This window comes from Mastigoproctus giganteus, chromosome 7 (genome assembly GCF_048544385.1).
Source record: "Mastigoproctus giganteus isolate SK-2022 chromosome 7, ASM4854438v1, whole genome shotgun sequence".
Classification (NCBI taxonomy): Eukaryota; Metazoa; Arthropoda; class Arachnida; order Uropygi; family Thelyphonidae; genus Mastigoproctus; species Mastigoproctus giganteus.
In genome coordinates, this window is record NC_143581.1 from 167,200,107 (window position 1) to 167,218,293 (window position 18,187).

General features: G+C 35.9%; 1 long non-coding RNA gene across 1 annotated transcript in view; it reads right to left on the bottom strand.

Moving 5' to 3' along the window:
* Positions 1-18,187, bottom strand: part of LOC150083317 (uncharacterized) — a 374,757-nt gene that overhangs the window by 198,598 nt on the left and 157,972 nt on the right. Inside the window, exon 2 of the long non-coding RNA XR_016547168.1 lies at positions 12,771-12,949. This is a non-coding gene — a long non-coding RNA (uncharacterized LOC150083317). The remainder of the gene's footprint in view (positions 1-12,770; positions 12,950-18,187) is intronic.

Genomic DNA, 18,187 nt, shown 5'->3' on the forward strand with positions numbered 1-18,187 from the left:
TTTAAATGAAAGAGCTAATTGATAGCTCTACTCAGTCTTTATTAATTTTGAAGCCTTCGACAATTTTTAGTGGGATAGTGTCCCACGGCGCCTTAGAATCGCCCGTTGTCCTAGACATCGCTTCCTTCTGTTCAAGAATTACTCTGCTGAGCTGTACTCTCAACATTCAAACCAAACATCAGTCGATATTTAAAGCTGTTTATCGAGGGTGTCCCCAGGGTTCAATTCTTGACTTCCTTGTGTGGAACGTCGTCCTCGATGAATGACTGTCTTCTACGTCTGACACGGCCGATGTGCAAATGATTGCCTTTGCTCATGATCTCTCCATCTTAGTGCACGCAACTCCAGATCCCAACTGGAACAACATCTGTCTCAAAAACTTGCTGGATTTGACTCTGAAAAATAAATTAAGGGTGTGACCATCTAAAACCAAGATGATGTTTCATGGAAAATTAGAACATAACAGACCTCAGGTTGTCAAAATTAATGGAGCATCTTTGCCACTTGTTACCACTCATAAGCGTCATGGGATCATTTTGGATGAAAATTGTCATTCTCACCACGCATCCAGAATCTTTCCAAAAAAAGATAAATTTTTACAACCATGGTATTCAAAATCTTCCGGTAGGATTGGAGTTTAACAAAGGGAACTCTCAGAATTCTATACTACACAGTTTTTATTGCAATCGTTACATATGCAGCCAGCACATGGTTTCACAGAACCAATCTTATTACAGTCCGAAGAAGAGCTAGCAAAAAGGTCCAACGGACGTTTTTGCTAGCTCTAACTTTTTATAATTTGACCTATGATCCAACCGCCGATCCAAAAAATGAAAAAGAATACATAAAAGATGTCAAGTGAGATGGAATTCCTCGAACAAGGAGCAGTGCCCAGATGTTTTATACCTCATATCAAATTCACCACCTCAAAAAGTAATCAGCTTTAGTTCTCCTTACATCGTGTATTTTAAATAGCCACGTTTCTTTGAAGGCTTATCTTCTTAAATTCAATCTCGCTATGTCAGATACTTGTTTCTGGGCGCCTCTGAAGACTGGAGTCATGTTTTCAGAGGTGTCATGTCATATCTTCAGTTTATCAAAATTTAAGACAAACATTATCTATTACAGTACACAATTTTTCTCTTGGAACTGAAAGATATCTTATTGCAAATCAAAATGCCTTATCAGCTCTACAGGAATTTTATACTCAGCTTTTTAACAGACGGCGCGGATTACTGAAATGACTCCTGTACTGAACGAAACTGCTTTTACGATCTGACTTGAAAACCTTCCTGTGTTGAAGTTCAGCTTTATTTAATTCGGGACTTCATTATTTCCTTAGGGTGGTGCAAGCCTTTATTATATCTCTCTTTTTTTTTCCTTAATTATTTTATTCCTTTTTTTCTTTAATAATAATAATTATTATTATTATTATTTTAATATATTACTAGGGAGCTCCGCCCCCTGCTAGCTATGCTCGCCAAACCCGGCCCATACTTTTCTATGTTGTTGTTGTTGTTTGGTTTTTAGGAGCATTAGCAACTAAGGCCATATTGCTCCGGGAATACGCGGTGGTCATTCCCTTGACCTTTCCGCATCCTCCGTATTTGGTGGTGACGGGCTCGAACCCCGGTCTAATCAAGAAGCGTGTGCTACGCACTGCTGCTCCTTCCCACCTGGCTACGGAGGCGCCTACTTTTCTATGTAATATGTAGAGGTATGACGGAGTAAGTCAAATCTTTTCTACGTAAAAGGCACACCTGTCGAAACGCACTGATTGATACCTAATCTAATATACAAAAGAAAATAGAAAGTGTAAGAAAAAACTATACAAAGTAAAATTGTGTGAATGAAAGTTATTATTAATTGCGTGTTCTATCTCAGCCTCTTCACTAGACAGACTGATGGCTATGCAGGCCCTCAGGGGCCTCATAGTTATCCAAGCTGACACCATGCTGTAACCTTTCCTAGCTGGCATGGTGTGGGATGCTGACATTGGCCATTTGGATAACCCCCAGACCAGTGTGGGATAGACCTGCAAAAAGCACGCTCCATCATAGGAAGCTCTTTCCCTATGTTCTTTTATTCCTACCACCTGGAGTGGGTGAGTGTCCCTCCCCCAATCCCCTTCCCCACCCTGGGTGGTCCTACCCCCTTTTGATTGGTGGCTCACGCAAAAGGGGGTAGGATCAAATGTTACAGTGAATCACGTGCATGAGGTTGGTGAACGTAATGGAGGCAGTTGTCAATAATTAATTACATTTGTAGTGACGTAACTGCCTCGCCCTCTTCTCCCATTGCCTCAAATAAATATCGCTAGGAGGAAAACGTTTTTAACGTATAGAGAGATTTTTTTTAACTTTTAAAAATTTTTAATTTTTATTCTAAGAATGTTTAATTTTTTTATGACAGTTTTTTCCTTTTTACGCTAGCCCCTTCGGAGCAGAATTTGCTGGTCTCCAGTTTATTAGAGAGGGGATTTTCAACTACTCGTACCCATATTTGGACTTCTTTGGTACGGGAACTGCTGCATCCACTTGTATTATATTATCTCCACTGGATGCGGGATTCTTTGTGATCTTCACAACTGTACTTGAATGGAGGAGACCGCTGCACTCATGCGGCTTGCACTTCTTCCTATGAGTGCTGGTGATAATACACTTAATATAGTACTTGTATAGTTGTGTCCCGTCTCTTCGTGGCGTGAACGGGTACTGAGAAGCAGCCTTCCTGGTAGCTAAGTGGCCTAAACAACTAAACAACACAAGCACTAAGCAAACATATCACTACACTCATTACTGGCCATTGTACAGAGTCTTGTATATCATCACAGCGAACTATGGCAGAGTTGAACTAAAATTTAGGAACCACTTTACATAAAAGGTAAAAGGCAAAGGAATGGGTTTTAATTTCAGAAAAGGAAATTACGATGCCTTAAGGTACTACATGGCCTCTATTAACTGGGTAGATATCGCGCAGAGAATGAATACAATTGAACTGTGGTACGCTTTTAAAACATTAATCACAGATGCCTTGAATGCTTATATACCATTAAAAAAATACTCCACGAGAAGGGTTCCAAGTTGGATGAATAGTGAAGTTGCCACATTACTTGAGCAGAAAAAGGTGGCATGGAAACGTTACAGAGCAATAAAAAGTACTGAAGCCTATAACAGCTACAAGGTGGTGTGTAATAGAGCCACAGAAAAGGTTCGACAGGCAAAGGCAGTTTATGAGAAATCGCTAGCAAACAGAGCAAAGAGGGGGGATAAAGAATTCTTCACATATATAAATGCCAAGAAGAGCAGGACAAACCAGATCGGACCTATACGTAAGGGAAAGGGGATAGTAATAAATACACCAGCTGCCGTTGCAGATGAACTCAACAGTTATTTTGCATCGATATTTACAAATGAAAAGCCTTTTGTGGCAATGGGAAATTGTGGGAGCGAAGTTAAAAAATATGTAATTAATGATATTGAAATTCGCAAGATTATTTAATGAAAAAACTTTCAAGCCTACAGACTAGTAAGGCTCCTGGAGTTGATGGAATATACCCTATAATCTTGAGAGAGGCGGCAAGCGAGTGCATTGAACCACTAAGGCTGGTTATGCGAGCATCACTAGACTCTGGGGAGATTCCCTTGGATTGGAAAAGTGCAAATGTATCTCCCATACATAAGGGTGGCTCTAAAAGTGAAGTGGGAAATTATCGACCTGTCAGTCTGACTTCAGTAGTAGGGAAAATCATGGAGGCAATGATCAAGGGTGGAATTCAGGATCATTTGGATCGAATTGAAATTCTCAAGGATACTCAGCATGGTTTTGTAAAGGGAAAATCATGTTTAACAAATCTGGTTCGCTATTTCGAAAGGGTCACTCACGAGCTGGATTTAGGGAATAATTTCGACATTGTTTATTTAGATTTCAGCAAAGCTTTTGACTCAGTCCCACATGAGCGGTTGCTTTATAAGCTGGAACAGGTTGGAATCACTGGGAAAATCCTTAGATGGATAGAAGGATGGCTTCAGGGCAGGAGGCAGAGGGTTGTGATAAATGGCTATTCCTCAGATTGGGTTGATGTAAGAAGTGGGGTTCCCCAAGGATCAGTATTAGGACCACTGTTGTTTTTAATTTTCATAAACGACATTGATGAAGGGATAGAGGGCGTGATGTCTAAATTTGCAGATGATGTTAAAATTGGTAGAGTAGTTAATGATCACTGTCAAGCTGAGCTTCTTCAGAGAGACCTAGATAGACTTCAAGAATGGTCAGAAAAATGGCAGCTGTGCTTTAATCCAACAAAGTGTAAGGTATTACACCTGGGAAACAGTAATCCCAAAATAACTTATTCACTTGGTGGAGTTCAACTAAACCCAGTACTGGAGGAAAGGGACTTGGGTGTTACGATACGGTCAGACATGAAATTCTCTGAGCATTGTAAACAGGTTGCAAGGAAGGCCCATGGTGTCCTATCGATGATCTATCGAACTTTTGCAAGTAGAGATAGGGACGTGATAATCCCATTATATAAGGCCTATGTTAGACCACACTTGGAATACTGTGTTCAAGTATGGAGACCGCACCTAAAGAAAGACATCGAGCTTCTTGAAAGGGTGCAAAGAAGGGTAACTCGCCTGGTGAGATCGGCAAAAGGGCGTCCTTATGAAGAAAGACTTCGAATATGTGGGTTGCAGAGTTTGGAAACTAGACACCTTAGAGGAGATTTGATTGAGTTGTTTAAGGCTCTGAGAGGCATCAGTAAAATGAATGAGGACAAAATTTTCAAGATTATAAATGATGCTAGAACTAGGGGACATAAATTCAAGTTACGCGGGGAAATGTTTAGATTGGACTGCAGGAAGTTTTATTTTAGCCAGCGAGTTATAAATTACTGGAATAAGTTGCCTTCATGGGTGGTAGAGGCCGACAGTTTGGGGAAATTCAAAGGTCATCTGGATAGTACTTTCGGGTAAGGGAAGCGCATAGGATGATAGGATTAATTTCCTTTTTATTTAATTTTTAATTTCATTTTATTATTTTTATTTATTTATTAATTATTATTATTTATTTATTTAATTTTTGTTTTTATCATTGTTTTGTTCGGATTTTTTTTTTTTTTTTTTTTTTTTGGCTGGTGCAGCATAAGCCATAGGCTTTCTTGCACCATACGGCCGTTACTAATACTAATAAGACACAGCGCACACACACACACATATTTTTATAGTTATCATTATTATATTTCTTGTCTGATACAGAAAAAAGTGCGTTTTTTTGCATCATTTGGTCTTAGTAACACGTAATCGAAAAACAGTGCAATTATAAATAAAATTCTCAATCGTCACCCATTTCAACATTTGATAATGTTCAAAAGATTTGGATAAATCAAATAAGCACAAGAAAACATATTAATAAGTTTCAATTCTTGTGGTACACCTAATTAATTTGCAAATCTCATAGCTTCTGCACACGTTTCCAAAAAGGAAGCGTATCATGTAAGTGGATAAAACGGATCGCTTTTGCAGTAGAATTCGTAATTTCAGGGTGGCTAGCCTCTCTTCGTGTGCTCCTTGAAGAAACCCTGAAGCGAGTATCTTCAAGGAGCACACGAAAGGGAAAGGAAAATAGCGTTTTCCTTTTCATATACTTGTATTTTCAGACTGAAACTAGCTGTCACTTCTGTATTTGACAAAGCATTCTAGAGATAATGCAAAGGAGCGTATGTCTAAAGAAATTTAGTTGTATTTGCAAGTACATTGCTTATATTTTTTTATTTTTTGGCTGTTTTCTACGTCAACCATTTGTGCTTACAAAAGCAAACAGCGTGTAACCCAGTCTAGTATTTTTGTTTGCTGACAACAAAGTCCTATTTGCATCTTGAAGCGCCAGAATCCCTAGCTAGTCTATTTTCTTATTGATAAATATATTTCTGACTTAATATATTAACTTTATTTCTATCCTTTATTAAGCAAAAATATCTGAATTTTAAAAACTGAAAGCGGTTGAAGATTAAAATTTTATTATACTCAAAAATATTCGATAAACATAGGCTATCCTTGCTAGTTATTTTAAACATTTAATATTTTATCCTGACAGTCAAAACTAACGCACGGGGCTCGAAAACGTTTTTCCCATATGCTAAAGAAATTAAACATCTTAAGAAAATGAAAGGGATGTCTGTGATCTTAAGGTAACGTACGCGGATACAAATTGACATATAGCGAGATGGAACCCGCATAACGTCATAACAATGGTATGGGCTGTCTGTTGTTAGCTATTCTGGCTCTGGCCGTCCAGAGTATAAACGTATTTTTTCCCTACCCATATTTTACAGATGAAAGGACAGAGCTCGTAACACCAAAGCATTGACCTCCGAGGTTGTTTTATTCTTCAATCCCCTCAGCTCTTTCTGGAAGAGCACTAGTGTTTCAAGTTTCTTCGATGGCACCAACGTAGGGCCTTGCAAAGAATAGGAGGGAGGGATCTCGAGTCAAAAGCCTGAACTTTCCAGTGTTTCTCTTTCCAATATGAGGATCTACAGAAATTCCGACTCACAAAGCATCAAGTGAACCTTGAGTTTAAAAATATCGAAACTAAATATTTCAGGATGCGAGATGTTTATGGATTTTTTCACTCCATCCATGGGTGAGTTAGTCGATCTCGGGGTGAATGGCATGGTTCCTCTACGGAACTCGGTTTTTACCTCCAACAAAATGGACAAATCAACCAGAGAACACACGCAATATCACCAATATCACATACGAGGAGATGAGTTATATGACACTTTTTTATCTCAAAATTAGTAGGCTGGATGTTCAGAAGAGCATCATCTAACATGCTATCAAACTATCTTATGTAAATTACCTTTATGTCTTGAATTTTCATCGTTTGTATGGGGGATTTATCAACGTCATGTCCCCTAGAAATGAAAATATCCGAAAATCAGAACTCCTTAATCGAAACACAATTTCTAACAGCGAACAATCTTCGATGGTGGAAAAATGATGCAAAATCTCACCTATGAAGTTATCGGTAATTATCTAATGAGATTTTAAACTTCTTCATCCACTTTCATAATCTGAATTGGGAAAAATCACTAACGGTTTTATTATAAGTCTTTAGAATATGCAATTAACAACCGGAACTGATAAGCCCAGAATTCGACTTGCAGTTTTATCTCAATTTCATCTGGTATTGTTGAGTTATAATGTGTGGCTAAAGTCTGCAACTAATAGTGTCCCATTATTATCTCAACAACAATTATGACAATAATTTCTGGGTAATAGTTAGTGCTCAGCGATTGTATATCATTTACTAATTAACAGCTGTAGGTAATGTTAGTAATATTAAAACATCCAAAATTAGATAACTTATCTCCAACACCGCATTCTATAAATTTCTTCAATATTTCTGTTAAAGCCTACTCTTTTCTGGAAATTTTTACGAATTTCCAAGAAATCCATTCTTTTATCCTTTGGTATCAATCCTATTTCCTTCTATCTATCTATAAGTATTCAGTTTCCATTTCCTGTGCTCTTTTATCAATTTACATTGCTATTAAATCTCTCAATGATTTCTAGAAGATCATTATATAGTTTCAAAAAGTGTTTAAAGTAAGGCCGCTATGTCTCGTGCCGGTTATTGATTCATATTTTAATTGCTCCGAAGAAGTCAGGTCCAAACATCAGTTCGTTGAACGCAAGGTTGCTGCAGATGAGATATCCTCTCTAAGGTGTCCAGCACTAAAACTAATCCGCGCGTATGAAGATATTGATTTCCTTTATAACAAGAGGTATCACGCAGTGAAAAGAATCAAACACAAAACGGATGGGTCAATATTGTGAGCACTATCAGGGCATCTGAAGTGGTTTACTACTGTTTTTGTTGGGCACTGTAGCGCACCGATAGTTGCTCTTATTTCAGATGATTAAAGGAACTTGAAAAAGTTTAGCTTCTATCGCTTTAATTTGAAAACAAGAAAACAAAAGCAAGCCTTCAGATCGTAGAGAAGAAAACTTAACCCGTCCACCATACGGGTTCAGTGAAGAGCCACTGGAGTAGCTTCCAGCGTACACTAAAATGGTCAGTGATGTAGAGAACGAAACCTTCAAAACACATACCTACAAAACAGCTGCACTTTTCCCTTATTCGGTATTCCACATATAAGAAGGATGCTCGGTAAAGAACAATTCTAACAAGGAAAATCTTGTAATTGAATGTTGACAGATAGCGTATAAAACTATCATGTTTACAATTGAGACCAAAGTTTCAAGTTTGTGTGTCTAACATTTGTTTTCAATGCCATTATTGCTGTGCAATGGACTGCTTTTTAAACACTTGAATTTAATATGGGGAGCCTTGTGAAGATGCACATCGCAGGAAAGACCAGAAACAGCCATCACTAGGAACTGGTCAATCAAATCCCAAATACAGTTATAAATGATCAACTGATAGCCATCCTAAAACTTGGTGAGGCAACAAGGATTACTTATGGAACAGCAGGCATGAAAAATATTTCAAAAAAATGGGCCCAACTGAGAGTGAAAATTTCGGAAGAATTTCTAACAGAACTCAATAAAGATCCTGCCTCCTTCTGTATGCAATTTTAAGTATGAATGAGATTTGGGTTCACCGCTTCAACTGTGAAAAAAAGAACAAGAAAAACAGTAGCTGTATCATGTATCCCTCCCCCACAAAGAAGTCTTGTGTTCATCCAAGGGCAGGATAAAGTATTTTGGGATACGGTTGGAATTTCTCGGGTTGACTATTTGAAGCAGACAATATTAGGCAGTTGTTATGAAAGTTTAGTGTAAAATTGCGGTAACTTTGCTGTTTTATCGACAGACAAAGGGTTCTTAGCCAGGATCATCGAATTGAAATACAATCTTGATTCGACATTTTCATTGCAGTTGAGATAATACCGACACCAAACAAAAATCATTACAACAATGAATCACATCAAAAATCTCATGTTTCAATGCTTGAAGCTGGATTTGAAACCATTGCTCATTCACCCTGTGTCCTACATTTGGTCCCCAATGACAATTGTTTCCATGATTAAAGAATGAATATTCTGCGAACAATATTTCAGTAACAGAAGCGTGTTCCACGCTGTAAATTTCATGGTTTCATGGCCTCGAGATTTTTTTTGGAATGGATAAAAATGCTATACCACTAGTGATAAAATGCATTGAACTTCGAAGATTATGTTAAGAAATAAAATCATTTTTCATTATTGGTTATTAGTTATTCCATATCGGGATTATAACTTTTTAATCGCCCTCATAAGACCACCTTCTCCATCCCAGAAGCAGTTCCGCTGATGATGTCGTGCAATTGGCATCTACATTCATTTGATCTAACATTTTTGACATATACTCCTAACTCGAAGTAATTTCCAACTCTAATTTCCTTTCCAGGTTTTCAACAGGAGTATATTCTCCAGCCGATCTAATTCTTCTCATCTAGTACACTATATTTTGACAACAGTGTGCCAACTCATACGGCCACACAAATAAAGCTTATGCAAAGTAGGGACCGACTCAAGACACGTAGTTACACGATGTCCCAAAAGATTTTGATCTATTTTAAATGTTGTGATTAAGCAAGACGTTCCAGATTAATAATCTTCTACTTCTTCCAAGTGAATCTAAAACAATCCGAGTAATGCAGATTCAAGCACAGCATGCATTAAGTGGAACTTTCGGAAGGACTGCTTCATCAAGAAGATGACATAACAGTCGCCACAGTAACTTTAAGACTGTCATATGGTTACACAAAATAGGGTCGGTTAAAGGCTCTAAATATTATCAATAAAATAAACAAAAACAGAATGGAAATGAATTTAATCATTCAGGTCCACAAGACGATTTGAAAATGTTCGAATTGCCATTACACCTTCTTCATGTAATGGGCAACGTTGTATGGATTAGCACCAGGGAAAGTCGTTGAATAAGAATTATGTTCTAAGGCAGGTTTGTTACGATCACGTGCTGCTTTAATTTCCGATTGCCAGCATTTACTTCATGCCAGGAATTTAGTTTGTTGTCATTTTAAAAGAAACGTTCTAACATTTCATTTAAAATATCAAGACGTTGTTAAGGAGACAGATAAAACAAGCGAATCGTGGAAATAAACCATGCAGATATTTCTTAGAATGACTTAATCGATAGGTCGACTTCTTGAAGTCACAGTTGCTGCAACTTGCCCGTCTATCGAAAGTCAGATCAATTGATACGATAATTATTTCACGATTAGTAGATTTATTGCGGTTGGGAAGCTTTATTTCATAACGAGATCGAGCGCTTTAATCCTCATGTGTTTTTTGTTGGTTCAATTAACTTTACTCAGTGCTACATCCATTCATTTAATATTGCTTCACATTTCTTCTCTCAACTCAGTAAAAGGTGCTGCTGGTCGTATTTAATTAAACCTCCCTTCCAGTAACGTGTTTATTTCCAAAAAACGTGTCCTTCGCATGTAGCTGAATACCGTGCGTTAGCAGCGGCGAATTTTTAACTCCTAAATTAAATCTCGGAGTTTCTTAATTTAGAAAAGACTTTTTTCTTAAACATATTTACCGACTAGTCCTTTCATTGACAAGAGATGACTTCAATTAAAACTTCCTTCGGTTCCTATAACTGGAAGGCATTTTGAGATGTCTCTAAATGTCGCGAGCCATGACAATGTACAAAGGAGTTAATATCTGAGAAAATGTGGGGTGTGAATTTTAGCAGGAAAATCTCTTTATAAGATTTTAAGTATTTTTTTCTCAAGAAGCTTTTCATATCTGCACGAATTAACAAAGCTGGGAGTAGTGAAAATTAATTAATTAATTAATTATAAATTAAGGTATGTTAACATCAAGACACATTCACCGTTATTGAAAATTATCGTTAAAAAATAAGATTTAAACTGAAATTCCCTGTAGTGTATAACATAGTCGCCAGATGGCAGCACACTACTACTGTATGCTGCCATCTTGTCTTTTATCTGTCTGATTTGGGATAAGGCTTCGAAATAATCGTTCAGGGAATATTCTGGGGAAAACTAACATTCTCTACTCACTCTGCTATTATTAATGAATAAATAAATTTGTTAAATAACCAAGTGGAGGCCTATTTAAGCTTGTTTTTTTTAATTTATTACTAACAGACTTCATAAATGCCACCAATCAAAATAAAGTTTACTTTATGAATGAGGCTACGCTTTTAACGCTTCCCTTTCAATTCTGTGGCAACCTGACTTTTATTTTAGCGTTATAGGAATGCAATAATCATAAACCTGCAATAGCCATTCGGATATTATTAGGATAAATGTATACAATACGTGAAAATGGTACATGTGATTCTGCTTGCTATTGTACAACTTAATTTTTAAAGTCTGATTTTTCAAGGTGAAGAGAGAGCGCACGTGTGATATCCGAAATGTCACTTCCAGGTGCATCAGCAATTGATGAATGATATGCAAGCGTGTCAGGCCTGATGAATGATTGCGCACTCAATTTTAGTCGAAGTCGCGATCCGGCATCATTAGTCACACAGAATTTATTCTTAGTAGCTAAAAAAAAAGATCGCCTTCTTAAAAAAGATTATCTGCCATGCAAATGACCCTCACAAAGAACAGAAACAAAATCGATGGAGCTACGAATTGATTATCCGGTAATTAATTTTTTTCTGTCGAATAATCTAGTGTTTAGAAAGTTAATGCGTTCTTGGAATATTTAGTAAAATTCCTTATAAACAGCTCATTATAGCTAAAATATAAGGTGAATATTTGAACATGATTTATTAACCCCACTCTAGAGGCAAGTATGGGTCTTTCCCCTTAAAGTTTCGCCTTTTTCCTTAATGTATTTCATTCGCGGACCACATTAACTGCCGGGTGCGAAGTTTATTCCTTTATACCTGGATAAAGACAAAAAATGAAGTATATGCTTTTCTTAAGAAGACAGTATAATTTTCAACTTTAATCTTGTGAAGTGATCGTACATGACTGAATAATGATACGAACTGGGCACCTTTTGATTTTTTTATCATTAACATTTCTAGAAACGTATATATTAATATTAATTAGTTGGTTTTCAACAGGAATTCAAACAGCAAACAACAAAGATTTAAAATTTAAAACTGGAGGATTAAAAGGATTAAAATTTAAGGATTAAAGATTTAAAAAGATTAAAATTATTAAAATTTAAGGATTAAAGATTTAAAAGGATTAAAATTTAAGGATAAAAGGATTCAAAGCATTTCACTCAAAGTCTAACATGAGAAACTTAAATTTGGAAGCTAAGCCTGGTTTTTTAGCCTTTACATTTTATTTATTAGAGTTTTTAAATAATTATTTCCATAGGATTTAAAATAATCAGTTATGAATATGAGCAGTCGTAAATAGTAACAGATATTTGTTTCATCAGCATAAGAAAATGTAAAATTTTAATGGTTAGATGCTCTCTTAAAGATCCCTACCCCCTAAATCTCCGCGCCTATAGTTTCTTACATTTCTCACAGTGATACCAAATATATAGTGTATCTGATATTCAATAAATAAAATAATCAAGCTGTTTTCTTTTAATTCTACCGTACTCTTTCATTAATCCATCTCTATGAGGTGTTTCGCTTGTTATTTTAAACCTTTTAACTTATTAGTAGGTTAAACAAACAGGCGATATAAAAACAACCCACCTTTCTAAAGAAATCAATAACATGAAAAGCATAAACTAAACAAACCAACTTCGTGCAAAAATCAACATAAAGAACGTTAGCACTTACCAATCACGGACTATCTTAATTCTAGAACCACGCCAGTTCCTTCTGAAAGCAGTCTCTTTGCACCAAGAAACCTTCTTAGCAGTTGTAGGTATTCCCATGGCTTCGTATATTGTTCTACAACAGCCTACTGTCCAGCTTGATGGGTGGTTATCATTGATTTGGCTGAACCGACGTGACACCTGAAGAAACAAAACACAGACTGTTAAAAACTATTATTTTGCTGTATTATTCTTAGCGTGTACTTATTTGAAATTTATCGTGTTTGATACCAGGAATTTAGTTGAAATAAGGAAACTCACTTATTGATTTCGTTTCTACAATAAGTACCGAATAATAAGAGAGAGTTTCTACAATTAGAAACGAAGTCTCTCTCTCATATATGTCAGTTTGTTAAAGTATAATTGATTTAATTTCAATTACAACCACAAGATGGCACCACGAACAACTGAATCGTACTGGGAATTATTTAATGTATATTATCAGCCGACCATTTATAGTTTTGTTCTCGCGCTAAATCATTTAATATCAACTAAATAAAAACTGTTTAATACATATTTTAATAAGTTTTGCCAACTATAAAGTAAGAGAATACCGAGTTACGTTCCTATAAAGTTTAAATTATTTAATGCTTCGCCTTCAATGAAAATGCACAGGTATTAGAATCAAGAATGATGAGTGCAATTATTTTTGATAAAGCCGATTAAAGATAGTAATTTAACAAATATTAATGGCCCCTGACAATGAAGAAAAAAACTATACTTATTTTTTACTCGCAAAGTGGCACCACTACTAAATATAACACAATTCAGTATAACTGAATATATACTAAATATAGAACAAGTTTTCCATAGCAAATAATGCCTTTCATATCGAAATAGGTGATCATCGTTGGACAGCAGACTTTACGGATCGCGTCTTGTTTTGAGGTGGAGACCTTCCACGTTTCCATTGAAAAAATTGTTGCTGATTTAGAACGTAGTGGTGGATCCAGGATTCATCTCCAGTGATTATTCTGCTTAAAAACCATTTTTGACGTTGTAAGGTGTTTTTGAGGTGAATAGAGATGTCAACTTTAACGTGTATGTCTTATAGAGTAAGAAAAAAACCTAAACCTCAGGACTTTACAAGTTTTCCAACTGTGAATTTGTCTGTCTTCAATATGCTGTACCAATAATCACAAAAGTTTCGGCGTTTTTTGCTGGTTCTTCTATCATTGAACCACTTATGCAGTCTTAACTCAGTAGATTTTGATGCAGAAGATTCCATTGGTTTTTTCCGCAAATTACTAATGTTCTATTAGTGCTTTGTTCCGTAAGTAACAGAGTTTCATACTGGCTTGCTATTCCTTCATTATTTTCCTTGTGGGTGTCCTTTATTCCTTCGATAATGGAATTATTTTGAACCTGAAGCAAAAAGTGTGTGTGTGTGTGTGTATTAAGATTATTAGTTCAAAATAATCCAAAACTTGGGAAAAATTTTCTTTACCGATTAAACAAAGTTTAATTGATATTTGGTTGGAGAAATTAAAGTCTGATAATAGTTACTTCTCAGTTTCTTGTTGAGAAGCGTAGCCACAAATGTCCCCATTAAAAATCCAGACAATTTTAGTTCTTAATTTAGACATACAGATACTTTAAAGTTTAATACCAGCTTGACACGAAAGTAAATCTGCTTGTCAGGATCATTAATATAATCGTTGATATAATACAAATAAATATCTAGATAGATATTCAGGCTTATAAACAATAGGCCAGAGTTTCTCGCCCTTTAGTGAATACCAAAACTTTAGTCATAATTAATACCAGAGATTAAAAAAAAACAAATACAAATTAGAATGAGACAGGTAGTGTTTATGGTTCTATACGTAAGTGTAAGATAAGGTTTAATCGTAAGATTTTTTGGAGGAGCATGGCACACCCAACTATCACCAAACTGAGGGTACACGGGAGTATTGACTGTATAATTTAAGCTTTCTTGCTAAAAGAATAAATATAAGAATAAATTCATATTTAATACGTTTCTCTAATAATACTGATGAATTATCCTAAATTTCATAACGATTTTACATCTTCACTTATGTACGCATGCTTTTCAAATTCGGCGGATTGTTATGTATTATTTGAAAGTTCAGTTCTTTTTTTAATAATAAATTGCAGAATACAACACTGTCTAACTATAATGAACACTTCAACAAATGTCAAAGTTCATCAGCAATAAGTGATATTTTTCAAGAAAACTAATTTTAATTTTTACCACCAGATGACACCACAACAGAAACATTCTAACGAATCGCGTATGAAATGGAGGCTACATAATAATAAGGCCGATTTGCCATAAAGTAGAACATTTGAAAGTTATTTAAAAAGAATACATCCCTTGGTAACATTAAAGTAACGGTATAAATGAGAGGGAAGAAGAGAGAGAGAAAAAAAAAAAAGATACATAAGTTAAACACAAAGTTCATTGACCGATAAGCCAAAGCTGTCCTAAGGCTGTTCCTACGTTCGGAACGTTTTCCAATATACAATTAATTACCGAATGAGTAACAAATTTTATCATATAAGTAACAGTTTCTTGAAGAAACTTCTTTCATTTTGGAATCTTATTAAAAAATTATAAATTATAAAAATGTCTGAATGGTAAAAACTTAACATTAGTTACCTATACGTGTATTCTTTCTGAAATCATAAAATGACGAAAATCAGATATTAATTCTACATGTCGACAGGAGATGGCGCCACAATTTTGATAAAACGAGTGGCAATTTCATTCCTTTTTCTGTTTCGGAAAGAAAGGAATAAAGGCTAACATTATTATTTTTTGTTTCCGTATATAAAAATAAAAACTATTAGATTCATTTAATATTAAATAGCAGACATTTATTCTGTAATTTTTCTAATCTGAAAAAAATAATAAATAAATAAAAGAATATTCAAAACTACCAGTCAGTTAATATTTTTATATTAAAATAGCAATATTTATAAATTAGGGTACTAATAGCTGGCTCGTTTGTTTTTAGGGTTATCCAACAATCGCGATTTCCACGTTTCAACTAAGTTTAAATTAAATAATCCATATTAACAGGAGCATGGAAAATTACAGTTTGCTACACAGTCCGCTTACCAATGGAAGGGACTAAGCACCCAAGAAGGAACTTTCTCGCGATCGTTTGTTAGTTTTAATGCAATAGAAAGTAACCACGATCTTCCAGTGACCAATTTTGGTTGTGTCTTCAATTAATAGTAGCAGGATTAAGGAAAGCATAGGGAGCTGTCGAAATTCAGCTTTCTCTTAAGCTTGGAATTTCCCAACCAGTCTCAGAAGAATAACAAATTTATCCTTCTGAGACTTTTAGATTTCAAGATAAATCATTCAAAAAAGCACGAAGGTAATCGTGACTGGAGATAAAAATTTGCAGAAACAATCATAAAAAAGCATAAGAACAGCCTGGAATACTTGATCATATTCTATGGTCTGATATGGCTAAACTCAAATGATTTGGGCAAATGAATAGACATAATGGTGTTACTACAGTTTACGGAATTCACAATAGTATATGAAGAAAATTAGAAGCATCAAGAATAACTCGATGAAGAACAGTTTCGTCAGATGTTGTTGGATCTTTCTTTCTTGCAGACAGTCAGTGGTGAAAACTATTTGAATGTGTTTGAAAGAGTCTCATATGTTACAAAGTTAATCTAAACAATGTACTTTTGTGTATCCCTCATTAAGCTAATAGCGCATAATTCGCAAATATCTAGCGAAGTTTTTGAATGAAACATTTCCTAGAAGATGGATGGGTTTTCGAGATGGCATAGAATGGGCCACGTTCAGCTGGTGCCCTACGATTTTTTCTATGACGGCATATCAAAGACAGAATCGCCATTCAATCTGCCACAGCGGATCGTCAGCAGGCTTTTATCACAAAATATGAATCATCGTCATCAAAGGACTTATGCATGTCTTTCGAAATGTTATAAATAAGACTGCAATCATGCAAAATCCAAAATGGCGGACATTCATTTCGAACATATGCGATAACGTGAGTATACTCATATTTAGTCTTCTTTTAGGTAGTATTAAGATTTATATTCCAAGTAAACTATAGTATTTTATGCTCGATTCTCAAATAAATATATGATTTGCAAATATTTTTCTATGGTAAAAGGTAAACTGCAGCCATTATCAACCCACTGCAGGGTGGAAGCCTCCTCAACGGTTCATTTTGAGGGAAATGGACCATAATGTACGCGTATACATTATGAGTATGTATACACATACCCATATGATATTAGATATTGACGAACATCCAACCAGCCTTGTCTAACAGTGCAGTGTGTGACCAGATCAATCATAAGATTATGGGGCTGTTAATATACTTTAAAAAATTTGGCCTAGCCCTACATCCACAGAAGACTGTAATGATGATGTACTCTCTCAAAAAAATCACCTATACTCGTATATCCAGAAATAATGGGACACCTATCCGAATTGTCACAACTCATATAGATCTGGGAATAATATTTGGCACCAAACTTACGTTCACGGCCCATGTTGACTGGCTTGCAAAGAGATTAAACTACCTACGTTGGATAACCAAACAACACCTCTTGCACGTGAAACAAACTGTGACAATCGCAAGATATATAAGAACAACGGTGTATTCGGCCATATTCGGCCCCTACCCATATTTGGAGTATATATGCGACTGAATTCTGGCTACTGAAGAGAGCCAACAATAAACACCATCTCCCCCATCATTTAAGGACCACGCAGCATGCTAAACAGTTGAAAATACGGCGTTTGCTAGACATTATGGCCTGGAAACGACTGATAACCACAATCAAGATGATGACTGGAGTGATAACATCACCGTGCTTCTGGCAGCTTTGTGAGTGGCACATCCCTCCAGCTGGCTTAAGAGGCACTAAATCCCTGAGGATGAAAGGTAATAGAGTGAAGGTGGCCGATAGGTTCATACCAGCCAAGGCGTTGGAAGCAATCCACAGCTTGTCTCAAATTGGAATTTACCTCGTAAGGCTAATAGAAGATCTGAAGTACAGGAAACAAACCGCGATGTGGTTTGGTCAGGCTACTGTCGCCTAACAGTTCTGTGCGTTCTGGAATAACTCTGTGACTCAATGCTGTGTTTACGTGAACAAGTGTACCACGTATATAGTGTATTCAGTGGTGGTGTTGTTATATTCCTTTATATTGTATTTTATGTAAATCCCCTGGCATATATACGCCATAAAGGGAATTTGTCTCTCACCAATGTAACACTTATGTATCTTGGTATGACAAATAAAGATTTATTTATAATCTGCCACGCTGGTCCAGTACGGGTTGGCAGATCGACCGTATTTAGCAGTTAGGGGTTTGAGCCCCGGTCTACTCAAAGAACGTGCGCTATTGCA